At 38.0% G+C, this 25,397-nt stretch overlaps 1 protein-coding gene across 2 annotated transcripts in view; it reads left to right on the top strand.

The window, feature by feature from the left end:
- The window catches only part of LOC106701126 (uncharacterized), a 466,625-nt gene that overhangs the window by 18,208 nt on the left and 423,020 nt on the right, over positions 1-25,397 (top strand). For both annotated transcript variants that reach the window (XM_070365414.1, XM_070365413.1), the window contains exon 5: positions 7,414-7,537. The gene's annotated coding sequence lies outside the window, so the exon portion shown is untranslated. The remainder of the gene's footprint in view (positions 1-7,413; positions 7,538-25,397) is intronic.

Below are 25,397 nucleotides of genomic sequence, written 5' to 3'. Positions count from 1 at the left end.
TTATACTCCATTTTTGTGTTTCCTGTCTAGAGAAGATCCTTTAGCATTTGTTGGAGAGCTGGTTTGATGGTGCTGAATTCTCTCAGCTTTTGCTTGTCTGTAAAGCTTTTGATTTCTCCTTCATATTTGAGTGAGATCCTTGCTGGGTACAGTAGTCTGGGATGTAGGTTATTTTCTTTCATCACTTTAAGTATGTCCTGTCATTCCCTCCTGGCCTGAAGAGTTTCTATTGAAAGATCAGCTGTTATCCTTATGGGAATCCCCTTGTGTGTTATTTGTTGTTTTTCCCTTGATGCTTTTACTATTTGTTCTTTGTGTTTGACCTTTGTTAATTTGATTAATATGTGTGTTGGGGTGTTTCGCCTTGGGTTTATCCTGTTTGGGACTCTCTGGGTTTCTTGGACTTGGGTGACTATTTCCTTCCCCATTTTAGGGATGTTTTCAGCTATTATCTCCTCAAGTATTTTCTCATGGTCTTGCTTTTTGTCTTCTTCTTCTGGGACTCCTATGATTCAAATGTTGTAGCATTTAACATTGTCCTGGAGGTCTCTGAGATTGTCCTCATCTCTTTTAATTCGTTTTTCTTTTTTCCTCTCTGATTCATTTATTTCAACCATTCTATCTTCTACCTCACTAATCCTATCTTTTGCCTTCCTTATTCTAATATTTGTTCCCTCCAGAGTGTTTTTGATATCATTTATTGCATTATTCATTATATATTGACTCTTTTTTATTTCTTCTAGGTCCTTGTTAAACCTTTTTTGCATCTTCTCAGTCCTTGTCTCCAGGCTATTTATCTCTGAATAATTTTGTTTTCAATATTTTGTATCATTTTCACAAAATTATTTGGAATTCTTTATCAGGTAGATTCCCTATCTCTTCCTCTTTTGTTTGGTTTGGTGGGCATTTATCCTGTTCCTTTACCTGCTGGGTATTCCTCTGTCTCTTCATCTTGTTTATATTGCTGTGTTTGAGTTGGCCTTTCTGCATTCTGGCAGTTTGTGTAGTTCTCTTTATTGTAGAGTTCCCTCACTGTGGGTGCAGTTGTACGGGTGGCTTGTCACGGTTTCCTGGTTAGCGAATCTGTGTCGGTGTTCTGGTGGTTGGAGTTGGATTTCTTTTCTCTGGAGTGCAATGATGTGTCCAGTAGTGAGTTTTGAGATATCAAAGGGTTTGGAGTGACTTCGGGCAGCCTGTATTTTGAAGCTTAGGGCTATGTTCCTGTGTTGCTGGAGAATTTGTGTGGTATATCTTGCTCTGGAACTTGTTGGCCCTTGGGTGGTGCTTGGTTTCAGTGTAGGTATGGAGGCGTTTTATGAGCCCCTGTTGATTAATGTTCCCTGGAGTCAGGAGTTCTCTGTTGTTCTCAGGATTTGGACTTAAGCCTCCTTCTTCTGGTTTTCAGTCTTATTTTTACAGTAGCCTCAAGAGTTCTTTATCTATACAGCACCGTTGATAAAACATCTAGGTTAAAGATGAAACGTTTCTCCACAGTGAAGGACACCCAGAGAGGTTCACAGAGTTACATGGAGATGAGAAGAGGATGAGGGAGATAGTGGTGACCAAGATGAGATGAGGTCGAATCAAAAGAGAAAAGAGCGAGCTAGCCAGTAATCAATTCCTTATGTGCGCTGCACAGTCTGGACCACTCAGAGATGTTCATGGAGTTACACAGAGAAGAGAAGAGGGAGGAAGGAGACAGAGGTGTCCAGGAGGATTAAGAGGGGAATCAAAAGGAGAGAGACAGACCCAGCCAGTAATCAGTTCCCTAAGTGTTCTCCACCATCCGGAACACACAAAGAGATTCACAGAGTTGGGTAGAGAAGAAGAGGAGGAGGAAGGACATAGAGGTGACCTGGTGGAGAAAAAGGAGAGTCCAAAGGGGGAGAGAGGTGTCAAGCCAGTAATCTCGCTGCCAAGTAAAAATGGGTACTGAAGATTGGGTTCATAAAGGTACAAAATTGATAACAAATACCATAAAGCAAAGATTAAAAATCTAGAGTAGAGGTTGGATTTTCAAAAATTCAATATTAAAGAAAAAAATCAAAGTCACAAAAATTATAAAATATATATATATATATATAAGTTTACTTTAAAAAATAGGGTGTCTTTTTTTTTTTGCAAAGTAATATTAGGTTATAAAAATGAAAATTAAAGGAGTAATAGAGGACTTAAAAATAAAAAAAAATTAAAGAGTGATAGTAAAAATAGTAAAAATGTTTCTAGGACTTTTTCTGGTGTTGCTGTGGGCAGTGTGCAGTCAGTTCATTTTCGAATAATTCCTTGATCCGGCTTATATTTCTCAAGATCTATAGGCCCCTTCCTATGTAGTCAGTACTAACTACAGGGTTTTAATCTCTTGCACCTGTCACTTCCAAGAAGGTTCCCTCTGTTTTAGCTTCTTCTTTTTGCTGGTCTCTTCAATGTCTAATTTCTGCCCTGCCACAAGGGGGCGGTGGTGGACACTTTTTTAGGCTCACTTGTTCAGTCATGCTGTGGTGAGGGAGGGATGCTTCAAACAAATAACACTGGCATGTGCTTGCAGTGTCGCGGCCACACTGGGTTTGCCCCCACTCACGGCATGTGTGCTTTCCCTGTCTACACTGCTTAGGCTCTAGGTTACTCTGCTGGGAACTGTCTGAGGCTGGCCCTGGGTTGTATGTACTTCGCAGGTCTAAGCCACTCAAGTTCAGGTACTCAGGTAGTCCTCAGAGGCACAGACTCGGTTGGTTCTGCGTTTTGTGCCCTTCCCAGGTCCAAGCTCAGGTGACCAGGTGTTTGGCAAGTGCATTCACTGCTGCTTATCACCTCTCCTGTCCTTGCTGCTCGGTTTTCTGGGTATACAACCTGCGCACCATCTCAGGCGGATGTTGACCGTCCAGAATCCCAAGAAGTCTTGGTTAGCAATGAAGCCTGATTGCAGTTTGGTAGATAATGCCTCTCTGGTGCTGCAATTGCCCCCTTCTGGCTCTGGCTGCCCTCACCTGCCTGTCACTGGAGGGGGATGGTCCAGCCTGCAGCCAGCTAGCTCTGCTCAGTCCTTTGTTTTGTGAGCGGGCCTGGTAGTGTTTTAGGTTAGGGCTTTTCAAGTGGTAACTATCCCACAGTCTGGTTTGGTTTCCCAAGTTAGTTTCCTCAGATTGCCCTCGGGGCGTTCAGGCCCAGTCCTTACTCTAAGCAATGCTGCCCGCACCTCCCTGCCCAGCCCCCACTTGCTAGTGGCGGATGCAGGCGTCTGCACTGCTTCTCTACTGGGGGAGTTACCGTTGGGCACATAATCTGTGGGTTTTAATTATTTATTTATTTTTCCTCCTGGTTATGTTGCCCTCTGTGGTTCCAAGGCTCGCCACAGACTTGGCAGTGAGAGTGTTTCCTGGTGTTTGGAAACTTATCTCTTTTTTAAGACTCCCTTCCCGCTATGGAGCTCCATCCCTACCTCTTTTGTCTTTCTTTTTATCTTTTATATTTTTTCCTACCTGTTTTTGAAGACAATGGGCTGCTTTTCTGGGCATCTGATGTCCTCTGCCAGCATTCAGAAGTTGTTTTGTGCAATTTACTCAGCGTTCAAGTGTTCTTTCGATGAATTTGTGGGGGAGAAAGTGGTCTCCCTGTCCTATTCCTCTGCCATCTTAGGACTGCCCCAGTTTGATGGGTTTTTATCATGTTCCTTCACCTTCTGAATGTTTCTCTGCCTTTTTATTTTGTTTAGATTGCTGTGTTTGGGATGCCCTTTCTGTAGGCTGGAAGTTTGTGGTTCCTCTTAATTGTGGAGTCCTCTCCCTGTGGGTGGGATTAGACTAATGGATTGTCAAGGTTTCCTGGTTGGGGGAGCTTGTGTCTGTGTTCTGTTTGGTGGAGCTGTATCTCTTCTCTCTGGAGTGCAATGATGTGTCCAGTAGTGAGTTTTGTGGTGTTTATGGATTTGGCCTGGCTTTGGAGAGCCTGTCTTTTAATGCTCAGGGCTGTGTTCCTGTTTTGCGGCAGAATTAGCATGGTGTATCTTGCAGTGGACCTTGTTGGCTCTTGGGTGGACCTTGGTTTCAGTGGAGGTATGGAGAGTTTTGGGTGAGCTCTTTTCTATTAATGTTCCCTGGAGTCAGGAATTCTTTGTTGTTCTAAAGTTTTGAAGTTAAGACTCCTGCTCCTGGCTTCTGGTCCTTTTCTTATAGCAGCCTCAAGACTTCTCCATACATACGGCAAAGAAGATAAAACCCCTAGCTTAATATTGAAACAGTTACATTGAGAGAGGAACACCCAGAGAGATTCACAGAGTTATACAGAGAAGAGAAGAGGGAGGAGGGAGATAAATTTGACCAGGAGTGGAAAAGGGGGAGTCAAAAGTGGAAAGAGTGATTTAGCCAGTAATGAATTCCCTAAGTGCTCTCCAAGCCCAGAACACCTGGAGAGATTCACAGTGTTATGTAGAGAATAGAAGAGGGAGGAAGGAGATGGCAGCGACCTGGAGAAGAAAAGGAAGAGTCAGAAGGGGAGAGTACAGTCAAGCCAGTAATCAAAATACCTAAGTGAAAATGGATACTGAAGATTACATTCTTAAAGGTACAAAATTGATAACAAATACCAAAAGCAAAGATTAAAAACCTAGAATAGAGGTTAGCTTCTCAAAACTATGATATAAAAAAAAATCAATCACAAAAATTAAAAATATATATGGAATTTTTTTTAAATAAGGTCTTTTTTTGAAAGGTAATAGTAGGCTATAAAAGTGAAACTTAAAGGAGTAATAAAGACCTAAATTAAAAAAATAATAAAAAGTGACAATAGTGAAAATATATCTAGGAATTTCTCTGGAGCTGTTGTGGGCAGTGTGGGGTCAGTTCAGTGTCAGATAGTCCCTTGTTCCAGCTTGTACTTGGTCTTAAGGTCTATGCTGCTACTGCTGAGTTGCTTCAGTCATGTCTGACTCTGTGCAGTCCCATAGATGGCAGCCCACCAGGCTCCCCTGTCCCTGGGATTCTACAGGCAAGAACACTGGAGTGGGTTGCCATTTCCTTCTCCAGTGCATGAAAGTGAAAAGTGAAAGTGACATCGCTCAGTCCTGTCCGACTCATAGCAACCCCATGGACTGCAGCCCACCGGGTTCCTCTGCCCATGGGATTTTCCACACAAGAGTACTGGAGTAGGGTGCCATTGCCTTCTCTTTCTCAAGGTCTATAGGTGCCCCTCAAATGCACAGTCAGTATTAACTGTGGGGTTTTAATCTGTTGCACCTGTCACTTCCAGAGCTGTTTCCTCCTCTTTATTTTGCCTTCCTCTGTTTGCAAGTCTCTTCAGTGTCTAATTTGTGCCCTGATACAAGTGGGTGAAGGTGACCACTTATTTAGGCTCAGTTGTAAAGGTGTATTGTGGTGAGTAAGGAACACTGCAAACAAATACCACTTGCATGTGTAGGGTGTGCTTGCAGTGGATGGACCCCACTGGATTTGCCACAGCCCAAGGCGGCATGTGCTTCTTGGGTCTACACTGCTCAGGCTCCAGGCTGCTCTGCAAGGGCACTGTCCAAGGGGGCTGTGTGTTTTGTACATTTCCCATGTCTAAGCTGCTCAGGTTCTCGGCTGCTCTGCAAGGACACAGACCCAGATGGGCTGTTTGTTTTGTACCCTTCCCAGGTCTGAGCAACTCAGGTGACTGGGTGCTTGGTGAGTGCATTCTTCCAGGTGGATTATATGTCTTATTCACCTCCCTGGTCCTGGCTTCTTAGTTTTCTGGTGCACTGCAAGAGCACAGCCTCAGGTGTGCCTTGTGTCTCCTCTTGGGAGCTGATCTCAGGCTGTGAAACACCTGGTGGATGTTAACCATCCAGGATGCCAGGAAGATGTGGTTAGCAACTGAGAGCCTGCTTGCTGTTTGGTGAACGATGTAGTCTCTGGGGCCGAGATTGCAGCAGCCCCTTGCCTTCAGTCTCTGGTTGTTGCACGCCTGCCTCTCTGTCTCTGAGGAGGGAGGACTGTATTGAAAGGTTGTTGCTGATGAAAAGACGCTGGGATTTCTTGGTCTCTGGAGGAGAGGAATTCAATCCGGGGCCAGAGACGAGGCTTGTTTGCTCAGAGTTTTGTGTAATAAAGTTTTATTAAAGTATAAAGGAGATAGAGAAAGCTTCTGACATAGACATCAGAAGGAGGCAGAAAGAGTACCCCCCTGCTAGTCTTCAGCTAGATATTATATAGGCACTGCTGCTGCTAAGTCGCTTCAGTCATGTCTGACTCTGTGCGACCTCATAGACGGCAGCCCACGAGGCTCCCGTCCCTGGGATTCTCCAGGCAAGAACACTGGAGTGGGTTGCCATTTCCTTCTCCAATGCATGAAAGTGAAAAGTAAAAGTGAAGTCACTCAGTCGTGTCTGACTCTCAGCGACCCCATGGACTGCAGCCTACCAGGCTCCTCCACCCATGGAATTTTCCAGGCAAGAGTACTGGAGTGGGTCGCCAGTGCCTTTTCTGTATATAGTCACTACTACTACTACTACTACTAAGTCACTTCAGTCATGTCCGACTCTGTGTGACCCCATAGATGGCAGCCCACCAGGCTTCCCCATCCCTGGGATTCTCCAGGCAAGAACACTGGAGTGGGTTGCCATTTCCTTCTCCAGTGTGTGAAAGTGAAAAGTGAAAGTGAAGTTGCTTAGTCCTGTCTAACTCTTCGTGACCCCATGGACTGCAGCCGACCAGGCTCCTCCATCCCTGGGATTCTCCAGGCAAGAACACTGGAGTGGGTTGCCATTTCCTTCTCCAATGAAAGAAAGGAATGCCTTAAAACTCAGAATGGCACCAAGCCCCTCATCCATAAGATGCATTTTGGGATAATCTTGGCACCAGATGATTCATCCCTTGCCATAAAACGATTGACTTGAATCTTGTAGAAGGGCAGATTACCATATAAGTAGTTTTGTTTACATAGATTAGGGGAATAATATCTGAGTATAACATACTGGTTTGTCAAGTAGGTTCTGAGCCATTAGGCGGAACCGACTTGAAGACAGAGTTTGGGGTAAATGCATAGTATATTATCATAGCTTAAGACAAACATTTCCATAAGAAAAATGCATTGGTTAACTCAAGGTTTGAGAATAGTTAACTTCAGGTGAAACCAGGTTTTGTTATGGCAACATAGTATTTTAAGAGAAATCTCCTTTTAAATTTGTATAGAGAGGAAAAAAATATCGCTAGTTTGTTTCCTCCTTCCGCTTAAGAGAGATAAAAATGTTTGACACTTGCAGCCTATTTCCTCCGTTTGGAGACCCCTGGCCTTCCTGCCTGTTATCCTCTCACTATACTGCAGCTGGCTTGCTCTTCTTTGGAAAGTCTCTATCTCTTTTTTTTTCTTTTTTTTGGTTTCTCTGGTGATCCCACGGTTTGGGTTGCTATCTCACATTATCTCCCTCCAATTGTCTTCCAGGTGTTCTCGCTCAGTCTTTACCCTCAGGACTGTTGATGCAGCCCATGCCTCTGTGCCCAGCCCCCAGTAACTGGTGTCTGATGTGAGCCTCTGTGCCACCTCTCCGTCTCCACTAGTGGTTGCGGTAAGTCGCATATTCTGTTTTTTTTTTTTTTTCTTTTTCTCCCAGTTATGTTCCCCTCTGAGATTCCAAAACTCCCCACAGACAAACTGCGTGGAAACTGCTCCTCCTTCATGAGTCCCTCCCCAGGATGTATCTCCATCCCTAAATCTTTTGTCTCTGTTTTTGTCTTTTATATTTTGTCCTACCTCCTTTCAAGGAGGCTGCCTTTCTGGGTGCTTGGTGTCCTCCGCCAGCATTCAGAAATTGCTTTGTGGAAGTTGCTCAACATTCAAATGATCTTTTGATGAGTTTGTGTGAGAGACAGTGATCTCCCTGTCCTATTCTTCTGCCATCTTGGGACTGCCCCCTCTTATGATTTTTTTGTATCTCTTATCAATTGTTATTTCTACTCTTTCTTTTTGCATTTTGTTCATTTGCATCCTCTCTTCTTGATGATGCTGTTTATCAAATTTTCTGCCTTTTCAAAAATCCAGTTCTGAATTTCATTGATTTTTTTTAATAAGAAATAAGTTATTTCTACTCTCATTTTTATTATTTCATTACTTCTGACTTGGGTTTTGTTTTTTATCCTTTTTCTAATTTTGTAAATTTATTTTTTATTTTTAATTGGAGGATAATTGCTTTGCCATGATGTATTAGTTTCTGCCATATAGTAATGTGAATCAGGCATAAGTATACATATATCCCCCTCCCTCCTGAGGGGGTTTCCTTGGTGGCTCAGATGGTAAAGAATCCACCTGCAATGTGGGAGACCTGGTTTCAGTCCCTAGGTTGGGAAGATACCCTGGTGTAGGGCATGGCAGCCCACTCCAGTATTCTTGCCTGGAGAATCCCTGTGGACAGAGGAACCTGGTGGGTTCCTTCCACCTATAGAGGAACCTACAATCTATAGGGTTGCAAAGAGTCAGATATGACTGAGCGACTAAGCACAGCACACCTCCTTCCCACTCTTGCCATCCCACCCCTTTAGATTGTCACAGAAAACCAGGTTGGGCTCTCTATGTTATACAGCAAGTTTCCATTAGCTATCTGTTTTTCATATGGTAATGTACATGTTTTAGTGCTACTCTGTCAATTTGTCCTGCCCACTCCTTCTTTTTCTAATTTTAGGTAGTAGGTTAGGTTGAGTTTTTGAGATTTTTATTTCTTGAGGAAGGTCTGTTTCATTATAAACTTCCCTCTTAGAATTGGTTTTGATGCATCCCATAGATTTTGGAAAGATGTGTTTCCACTTTCATTTGTTTAAAGATACTTTCTAATTTCCTCTTTGGTTTAATTATTGACCAAATATTATTTTGTAATGTGTCTCCACAGATTTGTTCTTTTTCTGTTTTCCTTCCTATAGTCAATTTCTGTCTTCATGTGCTTGAAAAGAATGTGTACTCTGCTGTTTCTGGATATAGTGTCCTATAGATATCTATTAAGTCTAGCTGGTCTGTTGTGTCATTTAAGAATACTGTTGCCTTTTTGTTTTTCTCTCTGGGTCATTTGTCCATTGAAGTCACTGGGGTCTTAAAATCCTCTACTGTTATTTCATTATTGTCATTTTCTCTCTCTGTCTGATAATATTTATTACATGTACTTAAGTGCTCCTGTATTACGTGCTTATATATTAATGAGTTTAACATCTTCTTGTACTGAAATCTTTATCATTGTAAAATGCCTTTCTTTGTCTTTTGTTATAGACTTTGTTTTTAAGTCTATCTTGTCTGATAAGAATATTACTACCCCACTTTCTTTTTTTAAATTAATTTATTTTGATTGGCAGATAATTACAACATTGTGATGGTTTTTGCCATATATCAACATGAATTGGCCACAGATATACATGTGTCCCCCGATCCTGAACTTCCCCTCCCACCTCCCTCACTACCCTAGCCCTCTGGATTGTTCCAGAGCTCCAGCTTTGGGTGACCTGCTTCATGCATTGAACTTGCACTGGTCATCTGTTGTTTCTGTTTGCATGGAATAACTTTTTCCATCTCCTCACTTTCATTCTGCATGTGTTTTTAGATCTGAAGTGAGACTCTTGCATGTTGAAAAGGCATCTTAAAATCCAATCAGTCTCCCAATATCTTTTCCTAAGACTGTTTTGGTATTTTTTTTTTACTGATGTACAGTTGATGAAAAATATGTAGTTTACAGGTGTGCAGTATAGTGATTCAATTTTTAAATGTTATATTCCTTTGATGGTCGTTATGGAATAGTGGCTGTATTCACTGTGTTGTACAATATATCCTTGTAGCTTATTTTACACATAATAGTTTGTACCTCTTAATTCACTATACGTATATTCTTCTTGCCTTTTCTCTCTGGTGACCATTAGTTTGTTCTCTATTTATCTGTGAGTTTGTTTCCTTTTCATTATATTCACAAAATTATATTCTGTAGTAATTTTTAGATTTCACATATGTATGATATAGAATATTTGCCTTTCTCTGTCTTACTTAACTTAGCATAATAGTCTCAAAATCCATCCATGTTGCTTCCAATGGCAATAATTCCTTCTTTTTTATGGCTGAGTACTATTACATTGTATATTTATACCACATTTTCTTTATTGAGTAATTTGGTGATGGATACTTAGGTTGCTACCACATCTTGGCAGTTGTAAACGATGTTGCTGTGAACATTAGGATACATGTATCTTTTAAAATTAGTGGGTTTTTTTGAATATAATACATACCCAGGATTGGTATTGTAGTTCATATGGTAGGTATATGTGTACTTGATTAAGGAACGTCTGTACTGTTTTCCAAAGTGGCTACAGAAACTTGCATTCCCACCAATAGTGTACAGGGTTGCTTTTCTCCATACCCTATCTAACATTGTTATTTGTGTGTGTGTTTATTTTTGATTTTTTAACATGGTACTTTATTTTTGCACATTCATTCCAATATTCTTTATTTTTCTTTTCTCTTTTTAAAAATTAATTTTATTGAAGTATAATTGCCTTACAATGTTGTGTTAGTTAATGGACAATAGAAACTAACTTAACATTGTAAAGACAACAACTTTGTAAAGACAACTTGAATTTTCAGTAAGACATAATCATTCTTTCCCTTTCCTTTCTCTTATTATCTGATGATTTTTCAGACTCCTCACGTTCTTATTCCCCTGCTTCTAAAGCAATTTTAAAAGATTTATGTTGAAGTATAGCTGATGTACAGTATTATAGATTACAAGTGTATGGTACAGTGATTTACAATTTTTAAAGTTTGCACTCAATTTGTAGTCGTTATGGACTACTAGCTATATCCCCTTTGTAATACAATACACATTTGTAGCTATTTTATACATAGTGGTTTGTATCTCTTAATCTTTTCTTTAATTAATTTATTTTAAGTGGAGGTGAATTACTTTAAAATATTGTAGTAGTTATTGCCATACATTGACATGAATCATCCATGGGTGTACATGTGTTCCCCATCCTGAAATCCTTCCAACCTTCCTCCCCATCCCATCTCTCAGGGTCATCCCAGTGCACCAACCCTGAGCACCCTGTCTCATGCATTGAACCTGGACTGATCTATTTCACAGATGATAATATACATGTTTCAATGATATTCTCTCAAATCATTCCACCCTTGCCTTCTCCCACAGAGTCCAAAAGTCTGTTCTTAACATCTGTGTCTCTTCCACTGTCTCACATATAGGGTCATGATTACCATCATTCTAAATTCCGAATATATGGGTGAATATACTGTATTGGTGTTTCTCTTCCTACTTGCTTAATTCTGTATAGCAGGCTCCAGTTTCATCCACCTCATTAGAACTGATTTACATGCATTTTTTTAATACCTGAGTAATATTCCATTGTACATACGTACCACAGCTTTCTTATCCATTCATCTGCAGATGGACATCTAGGTTGCTTCCGTGTCCTGGCTATTGTAAACAGTGCTGTGATTAACATTGGGGTACACATGTCTCTTTCAATTCTTGTTTCCTCAGTGTGTATGCCCAGCAGTGGGATTGCTGGGTCGTATGGCAGTTCTGTTTCCAGTTTTTTAAGGAATCCCCACACTGTTCTCTAAAGTAGCTATACTAGTTTGTGTTTCCACCAACAATGTAAGAGGGTTCCCTTTTCTCTGCACCCTCTCCAGCATTTATTGTTTGTAGACTTTTTGATAGCAGGCAATCTGACTGGTGTGTGATGGTACCTCATTGTGATTTTGATTTGCATTTCTCTGATAATGAGTGATATTGAGCATCTTTTCATGTGTTTGTTAGCCATCTGTATGTTGTCTTTGGAGAAATGTCTGTTTAGTTCTTTGGCCCGTTTTTTGATTGGATCATTTATTTTTCTGAAATTGGGCTGCAGGAGTTGCTTGTATATTTTTGAGATTAGTTGTTTGTCAGTTGCTTCATTTGCTATTATTTTCTCCCATTCTGAAGGTTGCCTTTTCAAGTTGCTTAGTTTCCTTCATTTTGCAAAAGCTGTTAAGTTTATTTAGGTCCCATTTGTTTATTTTTGCTTTTATTTCCATTACTCTGGGAGGTGGCTCATAGAGGATCCTGCTGTGATTTTTGTCAGAGAGGTTTTTGCCTATGTTTTCCTCAAGGAGTTTTATAGTTTCTGGTCTTACATTTAGATTTTTAATCCATTTTGAGTTTATTTTTGTGTATAATATTAGAAAGTGTCCTAGTTTCATTCTTTTACAAGTGGTGGATTAGTATTCCCAGCACCACTTGTTAAAGAGATTGTCTTTTCTCCTTTGTATATTCTGGCCTCCTTTGTCAAAGATAAGGTGTCCATAGGTGTGCGGATTTATATCTGGGCTTTCGATTTTCCATTGATCTATGTTTCTGTCTTTGTGCCAATACCATACTGTCTTGATGACTGTAGCTTTGTAGTATAGTCTTTAAGTCTGGCAGGTTGATTCCTCCAGTTCCATTATTCTTTCTCAAGATTGCTTTGGATATTTGAGGCTTTTTTTGTATTTCCATACAGATTGTGAAATTATTTGTTCTAGTTCTGTGAAAAATACCATTGGTAGTTTGATAGGGATTGCATTGAATCTATAGATTGCTTTGGGTAGTATACTCATTTTCAATATATCGATGCATCCAATACATAAACATGGTATATTTTTCCATCTATTTGTGTCATCTATGATTTCTTTCACCAGTGTTTTATAGTTTTCTATATACAGGTCCTTTGATTCCTTCAGTTCAGTTCAGTTCAGTTGCTCAGTCGTGTCCAACTCTTTGCAGCCCCATGAACCACAGCATGCCAGGCCTTCCTGTCCATCACCAGCTCCCGGAGTTCACCCAAACCCATGTCCATCGATTTGGTGATGCCATCCAACCATCTCATCCTCTGTCGTCCCCTACTCCTCCTGCCCTCAATTTTCCCAGCATCAAGGTCTTTTCAAATGAGTCAGCTCTTCACATCAGGTGCCCAAAGTATTGGAGTTTCAGCTTCAACATCAGTCATTCCAGTGAACACCCAGGACTGATCTCCTTTAGGATGGACTGGTTGGATCTCCTTGCAGTCCAAGGGACTCTCAAGAGTCTTCTCCAACACCACAATTCAAGAGCATCAATTCTTTGGCGCTCAGTTTTCTTTATAGTCCAACTCTCACATCTATACATGACCACTGGAAAAACAATAGCCTCGACTAGTCGCACCTTTGTTGGCAAAGTAATGTCTCTGCTTTTTAACATGTTATCTAGGTTGGTCATAACTTTCCGTCTAAGGAGTAAGCATCTTTTTATTACATGGCTGCAGTCACCATCTGCAGTGATTTTGGAGCCAAGAAAAATAAAGTCAGCCACTGTTTCCACAGTTTCCCCATTTATTTGCCGTGAATTGATGGGACTGGATGCCATGATCTTAGTTTTCTTAATGTTGAGCTTTAAGCCTACTTTTTCGCTCTCCTCTTTCACTTTCATCAAGAGGCTCTTTAGTTCTTCACTTTCTGCCATAAGGGTGGTGTCATCTGCATATCTGAGGTTATTGATATTTCTCCCAGCAATTTTGATTCCAGCTTGTGCTTCCTCCAGCCCAGCATTTCTCATTATGTACTCTGCTTCTTAGGTAGATTTTTTTCCTAAGTATTTTTTATTTTTTTTTGCAATGGTGAATGGAATTGTTTCCCTAATTTCTCTTTCTGTTTTCTCATTGTTAGTGTATAGGAATGCAAGGGATTTCTGTGTGTTAATTTTATATCCTGCAACTTTACTATACTGACTGATTAGCTCTAGTAATTCTCTGTTGGAGTCTTTAGGTTTTTCTGTGTAGAGGATCATGTCATCTGCAATCAGTGAGAGTTTTATTTCTTCTTTTCCAATCTGGATTCCTTTTATTTCTTTTTCTTCTCTGATTGCTGTGGCTAAAACTTCCAAAACTATGTTGAATGGTAGTGGTGAAAGTGGGCATCCTTATCTTGTTCCTGACTTTAGGGGAAATGCTTTCAATTTTTCTCCATTGAGGATAATGTTTACTGTACATTTATCATGTATGGCTTTTATTATGTTGTATTTTCCTTCTATTCCTACTTTCTGGAGGGTTTTTATCATAAATGGATGTTGAATTTTGTCAAAGGCTTTCTTTGCATCTATTGAGATAATCATATGATGTTTATCTTTCAATTTGTTAATGTGGTGTATCACATTGATTGATTTGTGAATACTGAAGAATCCTTGCATCCCTGGGATAAAGCCCACTTGGTTATGATGTATGCTCTTTTAAATATGTTGTTGGATTCTGTTTACTAGAATTTTGTTTAGGATTTTTGCATCTATGTTCATCAGTGATATTGGCCTGTAGTTTTCTTGTTTTGTGGCATCTTTGTCAGGTTTTGGTATTTGGGTGCTGGTGGCCTCATAGAATGAGCTTGGGAGTTTGCCTTCTTCTGCAATTTTCTGGAAGAGTTTGAATAGGATAGGTGTTAGCTCTTCTCTAAATTTTTGGTAGAATTCACCTGTGAAGCCATCTGGTCCTGGGCTTTTGTTTGTTGGAAGATTTCTGATTCTATTTCTGTGCTTGTGCTGTGTCTGTTAAGATTTTGCATTTCTTCCTGGTTCAGTTTTGAAAAGTTATACTTTTCTAAGAATTTGTCCATTTTTTCCAAGGTGTTCATTTTATTGGCATATAATTTCTGATAGTAGTCTCTTATGATTCTTTGTATTTCTGTGTTGTCTGTTGTGGTTTCTCCATTTTCCTTTCTAGTTTGGTTGGTTTGATTCTTCTCCCTTTCTTTCCTGACAAGTCTGGCTAATGGTTTGTCTATTTTATTTATCTTCTCAAACAACCAGCTTTTAGCTTGTTGATTTTTTCTATGGTCTTCTTTGGTTCTTTTTCATTTATTTCTGCCCTAATTTTTATGATTTCTTTCCTTCTACTAACCATGGGGTTCTTCATTTCATCTTTTTGTAGTTTCTTTAGGTGTAGAGTTAGGTTATTTATTTGGTTTTCTCTTGTTTCTTGAGGTAAATTTGTATTGCTATGAACCTTCCCTTTAGCACTGCCTTTACTGAATCTCATAGGTTTTGGGTTGTTGTGTTTCATTTTCATTCATTTCTATGCATATTTAGATTTTTTTTTTATTTCTTCTGTGATTTGTCGGTTATTCAGAAGTGTGTTGTTTAGCCTCCATATGTTTGTATTTGTAATAGTTTTTTTCCAGGGAAAAGAGGCCCTGTGATCAGAAAAGAGGCTTGAGATGATTTCAATTTTTTTGAATTTACCAAGACTAGATTTACAGCCCAGGATGTGATCTATCCTGGAGAATGCTCCTTATCCACTTGAGAAAAAGATGAAATTCCTTGTTTTGGTGTGAAATGTCCTATAGATATTAATTAGGTCTATCTGGAATATTGTATCATTGAAAGTTGTGTTTCCTTGTTAATTTTCTGTTTAGTTGATCTGTCCAGAGGTGTGTGTGTGGGGTTGTATATGTGTTTATCATATCTATTCTGACTGTTTTGAGGGAATATCTCATTGTGGTTTTGATTTACATTTGCCTGATAATAGTGACATTGATCATTTTCATGTGCCTTTTGGCCATTTTCATGTCGTGTTTGGAAAAGTGTCTATTCAGTTCTTCTGTGCTTAGTCGGTCAGTCCTGTCCCACTCTCCAGCCCCATGGACTGTAGCCTTCAAGGCTCCTCTGTCCATGGGGATTCTCCAGGCAAGAATACTGGAGTGGGTTGCCATGCCCTCCTGCAGAGGATCTTCCCAATCCAGGGCTCGAACCTGGGTCTCCAACATTGCAGGTAGATTCTTTACTGTTTGAAGCACCAAGGAAGCTCAATTCTCCTGCCCATTTTTATTTTTTGATATTGAAATTTATGAGCTGTTTATGTATTTTTGGTAATAATTCTTATCAGTCATGTAATCTGAAAATATTTCCTCCATTCAGTACATTGTTTTTTGTTTTTGCTAATGTTTTGCTTTGCTCTGTAAAAGCTTTTAGAAACAGATAAAAAATTATTTTATGACTTATGTCAGAGAGTGTCCTGCCTTTGTCCTGTTGAAATTTTATGTTAACATTTTGGTCTTTAATCCACTTGATATTATTTTATTTTTGTATATGATGTTAGAAGATATTTTAAATACATTGTTCTACATGATTCTGTCCAGTTTTTACAGCACTGCTTATTGAAGATTTTTTTCACCTGTGGTATATTCTTGTCTCCTTTGTGATAGGTTAATTGATGTTCAGTTAGTTGACTTGTTTCTGGATTCTCTGATCTGTTCTCTTGGTCTATTTGTCTGTTTTTGTGCCAGTATGATACTGTTTTGTTTAATGTAGCTATGAAGTCAGGGAGTTCAGCTCTGTTCTTTCTCAAGATTGCTTTGGGTATTTAAGTTTTTTTTTTTGTATTTCCATATAAATTTTAAAATAATTTTCTCTAATTCTATGAAAAATGCCTCTGATATTTTGATAGGGTTTGCACTAAATCTGTAGATTGCCTTGGGTAGTATATTAAATCTTCCAAACCAAGAACACAAGATAGCTTTGTTTCTGTTTGTGTCATCTTCAGTTACTTTCACTTGTGTCTTATAGTTTTCCAAGTGCAGATTTTTACTTCCTTAAGTAGGTTTATCCCAAGATATTTAATTCTTTTTGCTGGTATAATAAATAGGATTGTTTCCTTAATTTCATATTTTGATTGTTTGTTAGTGTATAGGAATGCAACAGAGTTCTCTATATTAATTTTGTATGTTACAACTTTCCTGAATTTCTTAATGAGCTCTAATAGTTTTCTGGTGGTGTCTTTAAGATATTCTACATGTAGTATCATGTTTTTTGCAAACTGTCAGTTTCAGTTTTTCCTTGCTGATTGAGATTTCTTTTATTTATTTTTCTTATTCAATTTGACTAGAACTTCCAATAGTATGTTGATTCAAAGTGGTGAGATTTAGCATCCTTGTCTTGTTCCTGATTTAAGAGGAAATACTTTCAGCTTTTCATTGTTAAGAATGATGTTATGTGTAAAGAATGATGTTATGTGTAGTTTTGTTATATATGACCTTTATTATGTTGAGATATGCTTCCTCTGTGCTCACTTTCTGGAGATTATTTTCTCTTTTTTTCCTTTTCTTGTTTTAAAAATTTTAATTGGAGGCTAATTACTTTACAATATTGTAGTGATTTTTGCCATACATTCAGATGAATTAGCCATGGGTGTACATGTGTTCCCCATCCTGACCCTCCCTTCCACCTTCCTCCTCATCCCATTCCTCAGGGTCATCCCAATGTACCAGCACTGAGAACCGTGTCTCATATATTGAACCTGGACTGGCAATCAGTTTCACATATAATATTCATGTTTCAATGCTATTCTCTCAAATCATTCCACCTCGCCCTCTCCCACAGAGTCCAAAAGTCTGTTCTTAACATCTGTGTCTCTTTTGCTCTGTGGCATATAGGGTCATCATTACTATCATTCTAAATTCCATATATGTGGGTGAATATACTGTATTGGTGTTTTTCTTTCTGACTTACTTTGCTCTGTATAATAGGCTCCAGTTTCATCCACCTCATTAGATCTGATTCAAATGCATTCTTTTTAATAGCTGAGCAATATTCCATTGTGTGTATGTACCACAGCTTTCTTATCCATTCATCTGCTGATGGACATCTAGGTTGCTTCCATGTCCTGGCTATTGTAAACAGTGCTGCGATAAACATTGGGGTACACATGTCTCTTTCAATTCTTGTTTCCTCAGTGTGTATGCCCAGCAGTGGGATTGCTGGGTCGTATGGCAGTTCTGTTTCCAGTTTTTTAAGGAATCCCCACACTGTTCTCCATAGTGGCTGTACTAGTTTGCATTCCCAGAAACAGTATAAGAGGGTTCCTTTTCCTCCCCACCTTCTGGAGGGTATTTTATCATAAATGGATGCTCAATTTTGTTGAAAGCTTTTTCTATTTCTACTAAGATGATCATAATGAGTTTTATTCTTCAGTATGTTGTATCACATTGATCGATTTGTGTGTACTGAAAAAAATCCTTGCATTCCTAAGATAAAAAATGGTGTATGAGATTATTAATGTTCTTCTGGATTGATTTGCTAATATTTTGTTGAATATTTACATCTATGTTTATCAGTGATGTTGGTCTGTAATTTTTTTTTTTTTTGGTGACTTGTTTGGTTGGTATCAGGATGATGCTAGCCTCATAGGATAAGTTTGGACATACTCATTCCTCTGAAATTTTGAAACAGTTTGAGAAGGATAGCTGTTAACTATATTCTCTGAAAGGTAAAATTCTGTTGTAGATCCATCTGATCATGGAGTTTTGTTTTGTTGAGACTTTTAAAATAACTAAATCAGTTTCACTGCTGGTATTTGGTATATTAATCTTTTTTGTTTCTTGCTAGCTTAGTCTTGGGTGATTGTACATTTCTGTTTATTTTTCCGTTTCTTCTAGATTTTATTGACATACAGTTGTCCATGGTAAACTCTTAAGTTCCTTTGTATTTCTGTAGGGTCAGTTGTAACCTCTCTTTTTTCATTTCTGATTTTATGTATTTGGCTTATTCCTTTTCTTTTTTGATAAGTCTGGCTGAAAGTTCATCAATTTTGTTTATATTTTCAAATAACCAAATTTGAGTTGCGTTTATCTTTTGTATTGTTTTTGTCACTATTTCATTCATATATGCTCTGATCTTTATGTTTTGTTTCATTCTACTTGCTTTGGGTTTTGTTTATTTTTTCTAGTTCTTTTAGGTATAATTTTAAATTTTTATTTGAGGTTTTACTTGTGTCCTGAGGTAAGATTATATGTCTATAAGCTTCCATCCTAAAAGTATTTTTGATGCATCCCATATGTTTTGGATAGTCATGTTTTGTTTTCATTTGTCTCTGTGTATTTTTTTTTTTTTAATTTCGTGAGTGGTCCATTGGTTCTTTAGTAGCATTTTATTTAGTCTCCACATGTTTTTGTTTTTTACAGTTTTTTTTTTTTTACAGTTGTTTTCTAATTTCATACTGTTATGGTTGGAAAAGATGCTTGGTATGATTTCAAATTTTGAAAATTCACTGCTGTTTATTTTGTGGCTTAGCATGTGATCTGTCCTATAGAATGTTCCATTTGCACTTTAAAATAATGTGTTTTCTTCTTTTTTTGAATGGGTTGTCCTAGTGTGTGTGTGTGTGTGTGTGTGTGTAGCAATTAGAACCATCTGGTAATATATGTCATTTAAGGTCAGTGTTTCCTTATTCATTTTTTTTTAATCTGGCTTATCTGTCCTTTGATGCACATGGGATATCAAATGCTCTATTATTGAGTTATTATTGATTTCTCCCATCATGTCCATTAACCTTTACCTTATGTATTTAGATGTTCCTATTTTGAGTACATACATATTTAAAATTGTTTTAACTTCCTCTTGGAATAATTCCCTGATCATTATATAGTGTCCTTCTTTGTTTTCTGTAACTGTCTTTGAATTCTGTTCAAATAGACTCTTTGAAGTCTATTTTGTGTAACATAAGAATTGCTACTCTGACTTTCTTTTGATTTCCATTTGTATGGATTACATTTTTTTCATTCCCTGACTTTAAATTTGTGTGTGTTTTGTTTGCTTGTTTGTTTGTTGTTTGCCACACCGTGTGATCTAAATTTCCCAACCAGGGATCAAACCTGTGGGCCCTGCAGTTGAAGCACAGATTTTTAACCACAGATTTATATATATTCTTATATATATAATTATAATTATATATATATAAATATATATTTAATATGTGTTTAAATAAATATAATATGCATATAAATGTGTGTGTGTCTTGTTTTTGTAACCATTCAGCTGCTCTTTGTCTTCTGGAGGATTAGTCTATTTGCATTCAAGGTAGTTCTTAATAAGTATATTTTTATTGCATTTTGTTAAGTGTTTTGGGGTTGTTTTGTAGGTCTTCTTTCTTTACCTTTCCTCTTTTGTTCTCTTCTCTTTTGATTTGATACCTATCTTTAGTGCTGTGGCTGGATTCCTTTCTGTGTGTATATCTATCACTACAGATGGTGACTGCAGCCATGAAATTAAAAGATGCTTATTCCTTGGAAGGAAAGTTGTGACCAACCTAGATAGCATATTCAAAAGCAGAGACATTACTTTGCCAACAAAGGTTCGTCTAGTCAAGGCTATGGTTTTTCCTGTGGTCATGTTTGGATGTGAGAGTTGGACTGTGAAGAAGGCTGAGAGCTGAAGAATTGATGCTTTTGAACTGTGGTGTTAGAGAAGACTCTTGAGAGTCCCTTGGACTGCAAGGAGATCCAACCAGTCCATTCTGAAGGAGATCAGCCCTGGGATTTCTTTGGAAGGAATGATGCTAAAGCTGAAACTCCAGTACTTTGGCCACTTCATGCGAAGAGTTGACTCAATGGAAAAGACTCTGATGCTGGGAGGGATTGTGGGCAGGAGGAGAAGGGGACGACAGAGTATGAGATGGCTGGATGGCATCACTGACTCGATGGACGTGAGTCTGAGTGAACTCTGGGAGTTGGTGATGGACAGGGAGGCCTGGCGTGCTGCGATTCATGGGGTCACACAGAGTCGGACATGACTGAGCGACTGATCTGATCTGATCTGATCTGATGAGGTTTTAATATAGCAATATATGTGAGTGGAGTTGAGGTCCTATATATATGTCATCTAGCAGTATATAGCAATCATATATACATATGCTGCTCTTTTATATTTTTTCGGAGATTTTTAAAGTTGCTGATCTCTTAATTTCAAATGTTTTTTAATGGCCTTGCATTTGTAATCTCTTCCCCTCATGATTACTGTATTTGATATCATATTTTACAACTAATTGTTATGGGTATCTCATGTCTCCTTATTGTGGATATTGCTAAGTCACTTCAGTCATGTCCAACTCTGTGTGACCCCATAGACGGCAGCCCACCAGGCTTCCCCATCCCTGGGATTCTCCAGGCAAGAACACTGGAGTGGGTTGCCATTTCCTTCTCCATATTGTGGATATAGATGATTTTTAATGCTTTTTCCATTAATTTTCCTGCTAGCTTTGTCTGTGGATGATTTCTTACCTTTACTGAATGTTTATCTTTGAACAGGATAGAAATTCCAGAAATAAATAGTCATAGTTATGATCAATTAATCTACAAGAAAGGAGACAAAGCTATACCATGGAGAAAAGACAGTATCTTCAATAAATGGTGGTGGGAAAACTGGACAGCTAAATGTAAAAAAAACGTGAAATTAAAATATTCTTTATCACCACACACAAAAGTAAACTCAAAATGGATTAAAGACCTAAATGTAAGATTATATACTATAAAACTCTTGGAAGAAAACATAAGAACACACTTTGACATAAATTGTAGCATTATCTTTTTTAGTCAGTCTCCTAGATTGACTAAAAAATAAACAAATGGGACATAATTTGTTTTGCTATGCAAAAACTTTTGAGTGTTTTTAAAATGTGACATAATTTCCTTTGCTATGCAAAGGAAGCTTTTGCATAGCAAAGGAAACCATAAACAAAACGAAAAGACAACTGGCAGAATGAGAGAAGTTGTTTGCAAGCAGTGTGACTGGAGAAGGAAATGGCAATCCACTCCAGCACTCTTGCCTGGAAAATCCCATGGACGGAGGAGCCTGATAGGCTACAGTCCATAGGGTCGCAAAGAGTCGGACACGACTGAGCGACTTCACTTTCACTTTCAATCTCCAAAATATATAAACAGTTCATGCAGCTCTATGTAAAAAAATGCTATCATAAATGGGCAAAGTAAATAGGAATTTCTACAAAATAAACATTCAGATGGCCAAGAAGTACATGAAAATACCCTCAGCATTGCTAATTATTAGAGAAATGCAAATCAAAACTACAAAGAGATATTTACTTACACCGATTAGTGTGGTCATCATCAGAAGGTCTACAAATGCTATAGAAGGTGTGGAGAAAAGGGAGCCCTCCTACAGTGTTGGTGGAATGTAAGTTGGTACAACTACTATGGAGGATGATATGGACGTTTTTAAGAAACTAAAAATAGAGTTACCATATGATCCAGCAATCCCACTCCTGGGCATATATCTGGGAAAAAAAAACATGGTTGGAAAAAGTACATGCAACCCTGTATTCATTGCAGTGCTGTTTACAATAACCAAGGCATTGAAGCAACCTAAATGTTCATCAGTTGTTTAATGGATAAAGATGATAGGGTACATATATAGAATGGAATATTACTCAGCCATTACAGAGAATTAAATAATGTCATTTCCAGCAACACGGTGGAGCTGGAGATTATCATACTTAGTGAAGTCAGACAGAGAAAGATAAATATATGATCTTGCTTATATGCAAAATCTCAAATAATAGACAAACAAGCTTATTTACAAAGCAAAAAAAGTTACAGGATTTAGATAATGAGCGTATGTTACCAAGGTTAAGGGTGAGAGGAGGGATAGATTGGGAGTTTGGGATTGACATGTACACACTGCTCTATTTAAAACAGATCACAAACAGGACCTAATGTATATCACAGGCAACTCTACTCAATACTCTGTAATAATCTAAATGGGAAAAGTATTTGAAAAAGAATAGATACATGTATGTGTATAATTGAATCACTTTGCTATACACCTGAAACTACATGTTGTTAATCAACTATACTCCAATATAATGTAAAATTTTTGAAAAAAAGTGTAAATAAAGAATAAATAATGGTAAAAAAAAAAAAAGATTTTCCCACACACTCTGTATTCCAATTTTGTGGGATTCAAATTTGTGAGAAATCAGGTTTCTCTAATCAGAATTTAAGAGAGCTAATTTTGAAAGCTAACACCATATACGGTGATAGTGGAAACCTTGGGAAGTGTTGATGAAGGAGGTCAGAAAGCTCAATTCAGAGATTTTGAGATAATAATCTTAATAACATTGTTTGACTTTATGTAGCAAGGAATCATTTATAAACTACTATACCGTATTTGGGAAACCTCAGTGGCTCAGTGATATAGAGTCTACCTGCAGTGTAGGAGACAGGAGTTCAGTCCCTGAGTGAAAGGACAGAGGAGTGAAAGACAGAATGAGAAGGATGAGAGGGATCAAGAGACTAGATTATCAGAAGAACCAGGAAATTACTAGAAGTTATGGGGATATGTTAGAGAAGACTCTTATGAGTCCTTTGGACTGCAAGGAGATCAAACCAGTCAATCCTAAAGGAAATCAGTCCTGAATATTCATTGGAAGGACTGATGCTGAAGCTGAAGCTCCAATTCTTTGGCCACCTGATGTAATGAATGGACTCACTGGAAAAGATTCAGATGCTGGGAAAAATTGAAGGCAGGAGGAGAAGGGGTGACAGAGGATGACATGGTTTGATGGCATCACCGACTCGATGGACATGAGTTGGATCAAGCTCTGGGAGTTGTTAATGGACAGGGAAGCCTGGCGTGCTGCAGTCCATGGGGTTGCAAATAGTTGGACACGACTGAACTTAACTGATGGAGACATATATGAGGAGGACATTGTCATAAGGGTTAAATGTTACAAAAGATGTAAAATGAAAATTTATCACTAATTCTGAGCAGTATGTTTTGAGGCAAAATATTTTCTGACATTAAAATTGATGTATGTTTGACAGGGAAATATAGGTCAACCAAATATAATAAACTTGTTTGTGTTACTTTTGTTTGAGCCTTCTTAAATATACCATTTGTTCATGAGCTATTACTGTCATCAGGTTTGCATATTTAAATTCAACAAAAGGAGTATTGATTTTTCATACTTTCCTGTATTAATATTTTGTTGGTTAATATAGTATTGTCCTGTATTGACTAAAAACCCCAGCAATCCCACTGCTAGGCATACACACCGAGGAAACCAGAATTGAAAGTGACATGTGTACCCCACATCGCAGCACTGTTTACAATAGCCAGGACATGGAAGCAACCCAGATATCCATTGGCAGATGAATGGATAAGAAAGCTGTGTACATATTCCATTGTAATGCGGACATATACACAATGGAATATTACTCAGCTGTTAAAAAGAATGCATTTGAATCAGTTCTAATGAGGTGGATGAAACTGAAGCCTATTATACAGAATCAAGTAAGTCAGAAAGAGAAACACCAATACAGTATATTCATGCATATATATGGAATTTAGAAAGATGATAATGATGACCCTATATGTGAGACAGCAAAAAAGACACAGAGATAAAGAACAGACTTTTGGACTCTGTGGGAGAAGGCCAGGATGGGATGATCTGAAAGAATAGCATTGAAACATGTATATTACCATATGTGAAATAGATTGCCAGTCCAGGTTTGATACATGAAACAGGGCACTCAGGACCAGTGCACTGGGAGGCCTCTGCGAGATGGGATGGGGAGGAAGGTGGGAGGAGGGTTCAGGATGTGGGACACGTGTACACCCATGGCTGATTCGTGTTGATGTATGGCAAAAGCCACTACAATATTGTAAAGTAATTAGCCTCCAATTAAAATAAATTAATTAAAAAAAACACCTCAAATCCATTCTAGAAATACAAAGGAACACTTACTGACAGATGCTGATGTATAATCACAAGTTTTTAAACTGTATAGCCTCATGCAGTCAGAAAATATTCACTGGATTTGTCATCAAAACATGAAATTGGAAATCTGTCTTTAGTGGATTTTCCATTTTTGCTATTGGATCTTCTCTTTAATTACAAGAATCAATACTAGGTAAAAACAGTATTGAAGGAAACAGGAGATTTTTTTATGTTATGAATAATTCTAGCTATGTTCATACTCATTTGACAGTGTATACACAGTAAATTAATTTTGATATACCTCAAAAGATAACCATTGAGGTTTTATACCAATTAGTAAATGAAAATTTGGCTTCATATAGTTTGTTATGTGAAAATAATTACTAAACGTATGAAAAGATGATGTTATTATAAGTAGAATTTCAGCTCTGGAGCATCAAGGGCTATATCCTTTAGAGCAGTAGCGAAGTTTCTTTTTCTGGAATGAAATAATAGGAATTACTTGAACTTCAACTCTCCATTTGTCCCTTTAATATCACAGATCACCATAATTAACTACCAGTGCCTTTTACAGAGTTTGGAGAAACTTTCTGAGGCTTCACAATTAATCATCTATTCTAGGAAAATTAACAAAACATAAGAAATAATTTTGCAAAAATTAAAAATAAAAGGAATGTTGATGGTCATTTCACAGCATCCAATTGTAATCCATTTTATTACATGAAAAAATAATTTATGTGTTGTTTTTGGAATGTGTCCTCAAACCTAGTTCATGCTTACATCTGAGAGGGAATGCATCACTCTATAATAAGAAACATAAGTTTTGACTTCCTGTCTCCAGCTTTTCAGACAGTGGCACCAAGTGTGGGTCTTTAGTTTATTTTATGCGTTATTTTCTTG

Source organism: Bos mutus, chromosome X, assembly GCF_027580195.1.
Source record: "Bos mutus isolate GX-2022 chromosome X, NWIPB_WYAK_1.1, whole genome shotgun sequence".
Lineage (NCBI taxonomy): Eukaryota > Metazoa > Chordata > Mammalia > Artiodactyla > Bovidae > Bos > Bos mutus.
Note: the sequence above shows the minus strand (reverse complement) of the source record. Positions and strands in the feature narration are given on the sequence as shown.